General features: G+C 44.0%; 1 long non-coding RNA gene across 1 annotated transcript; it reads right to left on the reverse strand.

Annotated features, from left to right (window-relative positions):
* Window positions 1-1033: 1033 nt before the first annotated feature.
* Window positions 1034-7266, reverse strand: LOC102388968. Its single transcript, XR_327175.4, has 3 exons — window positions 7129-7266; window positions 4423-4499; window positions 1034-1513 (listed from the first exon to the last, which is right to left on the reverse strand). It is a non-coding gene; the product is annotated as an uncharacterized LOC102388968 (long non-coding RNA).
* Window positions 7267-7271: the final 5 nt, after the last annotated feature.

Consider the following 7271-nt stretch of genomic DNA (forward strand, 5'->3'; position numbering starts at 1 on the left):
TTCTGGGATGGAGGAGCAGGGGGTGGGGGTGTGGGGGTGTTGCGGGGGAGGGGTCAGCCAACAGCCTGCACCTGTCCCTCCTAGGAGATCCACTGCAGCACAGCATTTGGTCCAGAGCCACCCTCTTCCCCTGCAGCCCTGGCCAGTGAAAGACAGAACATGGCAGGGTACAGGGCCAGGCCATTTCTGCCCAAAGAATCGCTCTTTTCTGGGCCATCTTTTTTTTTTTTTTAATTTATTTGACTGTGCTAGGTCTTTGTTGCAGCACTTGGGCCCTTTGTTGCTGCAAACAGGCTTTCTCTAGCTGCAGCAAGCAGGGGCTACTCTCAGGGCAGGTAGGCTCAGTAGCTGTGGCGCATGGGCTTAGTTGCCCCACAGCAGGTGGGATCCTAGTTCCTGGATGAAGGATCAAACCTGTGTGGGCAGGCGGATTCTTAACCACTGGACCACCAGGGAAGTCCATTTCCTGGGCCATCTGTATACCAGCACTTGGGCTAGCCTAGCGGAGGGAGATTCCTACAGCCCTGCTGTAGTCCACGGCTTTTCCTGCCCCATACTCCTCCCTGTCCTTTCATAGATGCCAAACCTGCACAACAGTCTGAAAGCTCTCCCTGCCCCGTCAGGCTCCCCCATCCCTTGCTCTGTCAGAGGCACCCCCCTCACACACACAGATTTCTTGCCCCTCTAATGTTATCTTGGCATCCGCCTCCTAGAGGACAGAAGGATAATATATTTTAAATGATTTATGGCTGCTTCACTTCACAAGTGACATAAGGTAACAGAAAAAAAATGTATAGACTATAACAGAGATACTAGATGGAGTTACATTGAAGAAAGATTATGAAAGAAAATCAAAGCCAAGATTAGAGTATGGAGAAGGCGATGGCACCACACTCCAGTACTTTTGCCTGGAAAACCCCATGGACGGAGGAGCCTGGTGGGCTGCGGTCCATGGGGTCGCGAAGAGTCGGACACGACTGAGCGACTTCACTTTCACTTTTCGCTTCCATGCATTGGAGAAGGAAATGGCAACCCACTCCAGTGTTCTTGCCTGGAGAATCCCAGGGACGGGGGAGCCTGGTAGGCTTCCGTCTATGGGGTCGCAGAGTCCGACACGACTGAAGCAACTTAGCAGCAGCAGCAGCAGCAGCATGCAGTAAGTAACCATGCAGTCTTCCATCGTTGCTTGAGAGAAGGCCATCAACTGCACAGTACATTTGTTAGCTAACGAAGCAGGACAAGAAACATGTCCAGTCACTACTTACAATGTCCATTTCCTCAAGAAGAGCAAGGATGGATAAGTTTTGACAAGCATAAGTGAAAAAGGTATTTCAGGGAGAGAGTGTGGTGACAGCTAAGGCGTTGATGTGTTCCTTGAAGAGGAAGTAAGCTGTTTTGCTTCATTAAGTCATTTAATAAATAGTTGAGCACCTGTTCTATATCCACACTTGACAGGACATGCTCATGAGGCTGTGTTCCCATTTGGTTACCATGACTTACACGTAGAGAGTGCCTGGTAAGTGAAATGTACAAGTTAGTTAATATGTGCAGCGCTGTGCCAGCTCCTATGGACGAGACAGTTGCATAACACAAATAGAGAACATGTGAGTAACACAACATTATTATGAACCATAATCAAAGTTTGCTAATAATAAGAGAGAACATTTGTTGAAGGCTTACAGTGGCCAATCACTGTGCAATGCTTGGGGGTGGTGGACAGAATCTGCTTCAGCTTTGTTGCTCAGTTGTGTCCGACTCTGTCAAAGCTCAAGGCGGCTGGTATGATCTGGATCCTCTGGTTCATAATCAAACTCACCTATGAAAGCCCTCTGGTCACTTTCTCATTCACCTCTTAGAATTCTTCCTCCCCTGCGATGTATATCTTCCCATCTACTCCCCATGACAGGTTTATTATATACGCAACATGGCTCAAGTCCAGGATGCTACACTGAAGTCCTGTCTTGTCATGTTCTTTAACTCTTTGAAGAAATATATATTGAGCAAGGAACTCTTCCAGGAGCCTAGGATCTGCAAGCCAGCCAGACTAAGACTCACGGTGCTTATTATATCCGAGCGGGACATTACACAACAGACATGCAAAATATAATATGCTAGGAGGCGACATGTGCTGTGAAAAAGGCAAAGGAGGTCAAGGGGGCTCCAGAGTGTTGTTTTCACTGTTTCGTCCTGGTTTTATTTATTTTTTGGTTTTGGCAGTTCATTGTTGAATTTGATTAACTAATATTTCTTTCTGAATTTTTGTACTTATAAGAGAAATGGTGCTTCAGTTTCCCTTTCTTTTCCACGTTTGGTTTAGGAATCATGAATATACTAGCTTCATAAAATGACCTGGGCAGCTTTTCCTCTTTATCCTTTTCTCAGACAACTTGCAGAAGGACTAACTCTTCCTTGGAAGTCTGGTAAGGCTCACATGTAATTCCATCTGTGTATGTATGTGTGCTCAGTTGTTCAGTTCTGTCTGACTCTTTGTGACCCCATGGACTGTAGCCTGCTAGGCCCCTCTGTCTGTGGGATTTCCCAGGCAAGAACACTGGAATCTAGTTATTTGGGAGGGAAGGGCTTTGCTAATTACATCAATATTTATTGATCTATTCAAGTGCTCTACTTCTTCCTGTCAATTTTGGCATTTTATATTTTTTTAGACTTTGTTTCATCTAGGCTTTCTATTCTATTAGCTAATAATCATTCACAACGTACTTTATTATTTTGAATACATATAGTGGTTACATTAATATGTGTTCCCCCTTTAAAAAATCCTGTATTTTGTTAATTTGCAACATTTTCTTAATCAATCTGACTAGAGTTGATCTACCTTATTAACTTTTATTTGAACTAGTTTTTGTTTTTGATAATCTGTTTGTTGTTCAGTTGCTTGGTTATATTCGACTTTTTGCGACCCCATGGATGGCAGCAATCCAGGCTTCCTTGTCCTTCACCAGCTCCTGGAGTTTGGTCAAACTCACATCCATTGAGTCAGTGGTGCCATCCAACCATCTCATCCTCTGTCACCCCTTTCTCCTCCTGCCTTCGATCTTTCCCAGCATCTGGGTCTCTTTCAATGAGTCAGTTCTTCACATCAGGTGGCCAAAGTATTGGAGCTACAGCTTTAGCATCAGTCCTTCCAGTGAATTTTCAGGGTTGATTTCCTTTAGGATTGACTAGCTTGATCTCTTTGCAGTCCAAGGGATTTTCAAGAGTCTTCTCTAGCACCACAGTTCAAAAGCATCAATTCTTCAGCACTCAGCTTTCTTTATGGTCCAACTTTCACATCTGTACATGACTACTAGAAAAGCTACAGCTTTGACTACGGGGATCTTTGTCAGCAAAATGATGATTCTGCTTTTTAATATGCCATCTAGGTTTGTCACAGCTTTCTTCCTTATTTTTTCCCTATCTTGTCTTTATTAATTTCTCTTCCAGTTGTCTACTACAGTATGACAAACCACTCATTACTTACTGACTGAAACAGGTGTTTATTATTGTCTGTTGGCGTTCGCTAAGTGTTGCCCTGATCTTGAGCGGCCTTGGCCTGCAACAGCTTGGAGTGGGGCCTGGGTTCTCAGCCAGAGATTGAGGTCAGGTCATGGTGGTGAAAGCAGCAGGCCCTAGCCACTAGACCAGTGGTCAGTGACAAGGGCCCTGACCCTTTGGCTTTGCAGAAAAGAATTTCCACAAAGACAGAAAGTAGTGAAGCAAGTAAAGTATTCATTTGGAGAAAAAGAGTACAGTACATGTGGATAGGCACACGGGTAGATTCAGAGGGAGAGTCCCCAACCTGTGCCCTCGCGGTAGATTGAATCACTTTTATAGGGTATTTCTTCCTGGTTTCCTTTGGCCAGTCATTTTGATTTGCCGGGTTCACAGTCCATATTTAGTGTATCTCAGGATCCTCCCACATTTGTACAGGCATCTCTTAGCTAAACTAGATTCTACCAAAGACGCTGTGGTAGCCTGGCATTAGTTAGCACCACTCCCCTTTGACCTCCAAGGTGTCTTTCTGTGCATGTATGATTGGGGAGGTCTCCTGACTTCGGAAAGGAGAAGTATGTGGTCTGAGCAGGGCCCAGCCTCCTCCCTTAATTGCCCTGCTATTCTTGTGGAGTTTCAGTCGATAGAGAATGAATCTCCAATTGCTTTACCCCAGGGAGGCCCATCTTCCTCCGGCCTCAGCCCCATGAAGCTTTGTTTTCTTCCGTTTTGGTGACTAGTTCTTCTAGCATGCTGACCGAAGAATAAGCATTGACTTGGAGGTACTGATTTTGAAGACAGAGTTGAGGCAATTAGAAAGGCTTCAGTACAGAAAAATAAAAATAAAATAGAGGGAAAGTTAGGAAATAAAGAGATATGAGAGGCAAACCTCCATGCAGAAAAATCCCAAATAATTTATGTAGATAGTCTCACCTTAGGAGATGGAACATAACTTTCTCCAACCTTTTAGTGTGAGGTGAACCCAGAGACTTCCTCCCAATAAGGATAGTCTGGAAAGGGAGAAAAAAAAAAAATTACATTTCTTGACTTAAAAAAAAAAAGCACAGTGTGAAAGTTGCAAGTTAAGCTTCATTTGGGGGAAAATGAGGACTGCAGCCTAGGAGACAACACCTCAGATAGCTCTGAGAAACTGCTCCAAAGAGGTACAGGAGAAGGTCAGTATATATGTGATTTTGGTGAAGGAAGAGTACATGCAATCAAGCACATATTTTTTCCAGAAGGTTTCTGCTAGTTTGGTGAAGCTTTCTGCTAGTCACAAGGAACAGCCATCACCATGAAAGATTTTAGTGCTGTTCTAGATATGAGGGGGCTTCCCAGGTGCCATCAGTGGTAAAGAATCTGCCTGCCAATGCAGAAGATATAAGAACTGTAGTTTCGATCCCTGGGTTGGGAAGATCCCCTGGAGGAGGGCATGGCAACCCACTCCAGTATTCTTGCCTGGAGTATCCCATGGGCAGAGGAGCCTGGCAGGCTACAGTCCATAGGGTATCAAAGAGTCAGACATGACTGAAGTGACTTCACATGCATGTACATTAGATATAAGGAGGTATAAGAACTGGGCTCATAAAATCAGTTCCTGAAAATATCTGAAGACCTGTTATGCCAGATTTCCCCCAGAGCACAGAGTGCCTCATTTCTATTCTCCACCCTGAACTCATTTCAGAGGGTCTTGAAAATCAGCAGCTGCAGTAGCACATGATTTAATCCTGGTAGAGACAGATGGCAAGTGCCAGTTTGTAGTTGATACATTAGAGCATCTTGACCTCAAACTCTGATGAATGTTAGCATCAATGGAGAGAAATCCTTTGCCAGTATGTACCCTTGATATGATACGATGACAGCGATACTTGATTCATGTGTGTCCTTCCTCTGAAACACTCATAACCTCAGTCTGACCATGAATGAGAAAACAAGAGACAGACCCCAGTTGAGGAACATTCTACAAAATTCTGGAACAGTGCTCCTAAAAACTGTGAAGGTCATCGAAACAAAGAATTATAAGATGGTAATGAAAGAACTACTCAACATAACCTAACCTATCCTGATCATCCCAGCAGATGGGATACACTATCTGCAGAGAATTTAAAAACAATAATAAATCTGACTCAACGTTGGTTTGTTTTTTATTATCACGTGTACCAACAATCCTAAACTGAGTCGGTAACAAAATATTCTTCCTTGCTGAACCACATTACTCAACAGCCACCCTCTCCCTTCCCCAGACAGTGTCACCGATCTTGAAAAATAGAACTGAAAAATTTAAGTATTGACTAATTTTTTATTTATGGCTGTGCTGGGTCTTCATTGTGTACAGGATTTTCTCTAGTAGCAGCAAGTGAGGGCCACCCTCTAGCTGTGGCGTGAGGGCCTCTTATTGCGGAGGTTTCTCTTGTTGTGGAGCACAGGCTCTCAGGCGCACCCCTGGTTTCAGAAGTTGGAGACTAGAGCACAGGCTCAGTATCTGTGGCACAAGGGCTTAGCTGCTCTGCAGCCGCGGGATCTTCCCAGAACAGGGCTTGTACCTGTGTCTCCCGCAATGGCAGGAAGATTCTTCACCACTGAGGCACCAGGGAAGCCCTCGACTGGTTTTAAAATAAGCACAAGTCACTTTTTTCAAAAAGGGAAAATAAAATCTTTAAAATAACAGTAACAGGGAAGGAAAGGAAGCATTAGATATTGGTAAAGAGAGCCAAAGTCCCACGCTTGTCTTTAGGGAGAGAAGAGACTGTCATGAGGCTTTAAAAGGGGACTACAATTGGAGTATGAACGTTTTAATGACATACAGTGTTTACTAGTTATGTTGACTGACCTGGTTTAATGTGTTTTGCTGATCGTTTATTCTGTTAACATAAGTTTAAATAAATATGCCTGTATTTTACTTGTGTTTCTTCTTGTAATTATTATCATTGCCCTTCTTCCTCTTGTCCTTCGTCATCCAGTCAAGGAGGAACCTAAAAAATGTTGCAGCGCAGGTCCAGCTACATTATTTTGTTGCTAGACTTTGTTCCCTTTGACTTTTAATCTGATAGCCAGGCCTTAACAGAAAACAGTGGCATTTTCCCACAGTGACTCTTACTGTACTTTTACCCACGCCTTCCTAGCTCAAGTTTAGGGGGAGTAGAAGAGTGCTGGGATGCCTGGGTTTCACTGTCTTCCAGTCTCTTACACCGGGCAGATCTTTGACAAGACATCTATAATGAAAAATTATTTTTGAGGGGTGTGGAGATGGTGCATGATTCAAGTTAAGATTTTGCACCTAAGGATAGTTTAAGAAAATCCAGTATCCCCAAATCCAAACTTTGAAAACAAGCTAACCAGGTAGCAGTTACACACAAAGATGCCTCTACTTACAAAAGCCTTCACCGGAATTTTCTTTTATCTGTCATCTACTCCCTTACACTGTTCTCATTGTGTTTCAGAAAGCTATTTACAAATTTCACGAGTCTGTCTACTTTATAAAGGCGATTTTTAAAATATCACCTGTCATCCCAGCGTTAACAGTGTCACCATTCTGCTTTAATTCCCCGCCATATAACACCTTACCTATACAGGATGCACATTATTATAGTATACCAATCATGGTCTATTTGGTGTGTATTGTTACAAGCTGTGTTTTACCTCCTCCCTTGACGTGAGCGGGCGTGGCCATCGGAGGCCCCGCCTCCCACGCGGAGGTGTGTCCGCTGCCGCAGCCACTGTTTACCGGTCTGCCCGAACCAGCTGCAACCCGCCCCAGGGACTCTCCTTTCTTGTAGCTGCTC

Source organism: Bubalus bubalis, chromosome 13, assembly GCF_019923935.1.
Source record: "Bubalus bubalis isolate 160015118507 breed Murrah chromosome 13, NDDB_SH_1, whole genome shotgun sequence".
In the NCBI taxonomy this organism is placed as follows: domain Eukaryota; kingdom Metazoa; phylum Chordata; class Mammalia; order Artiodactyla; family Bovidae; genus Bubalus; species Bubalus bubalis.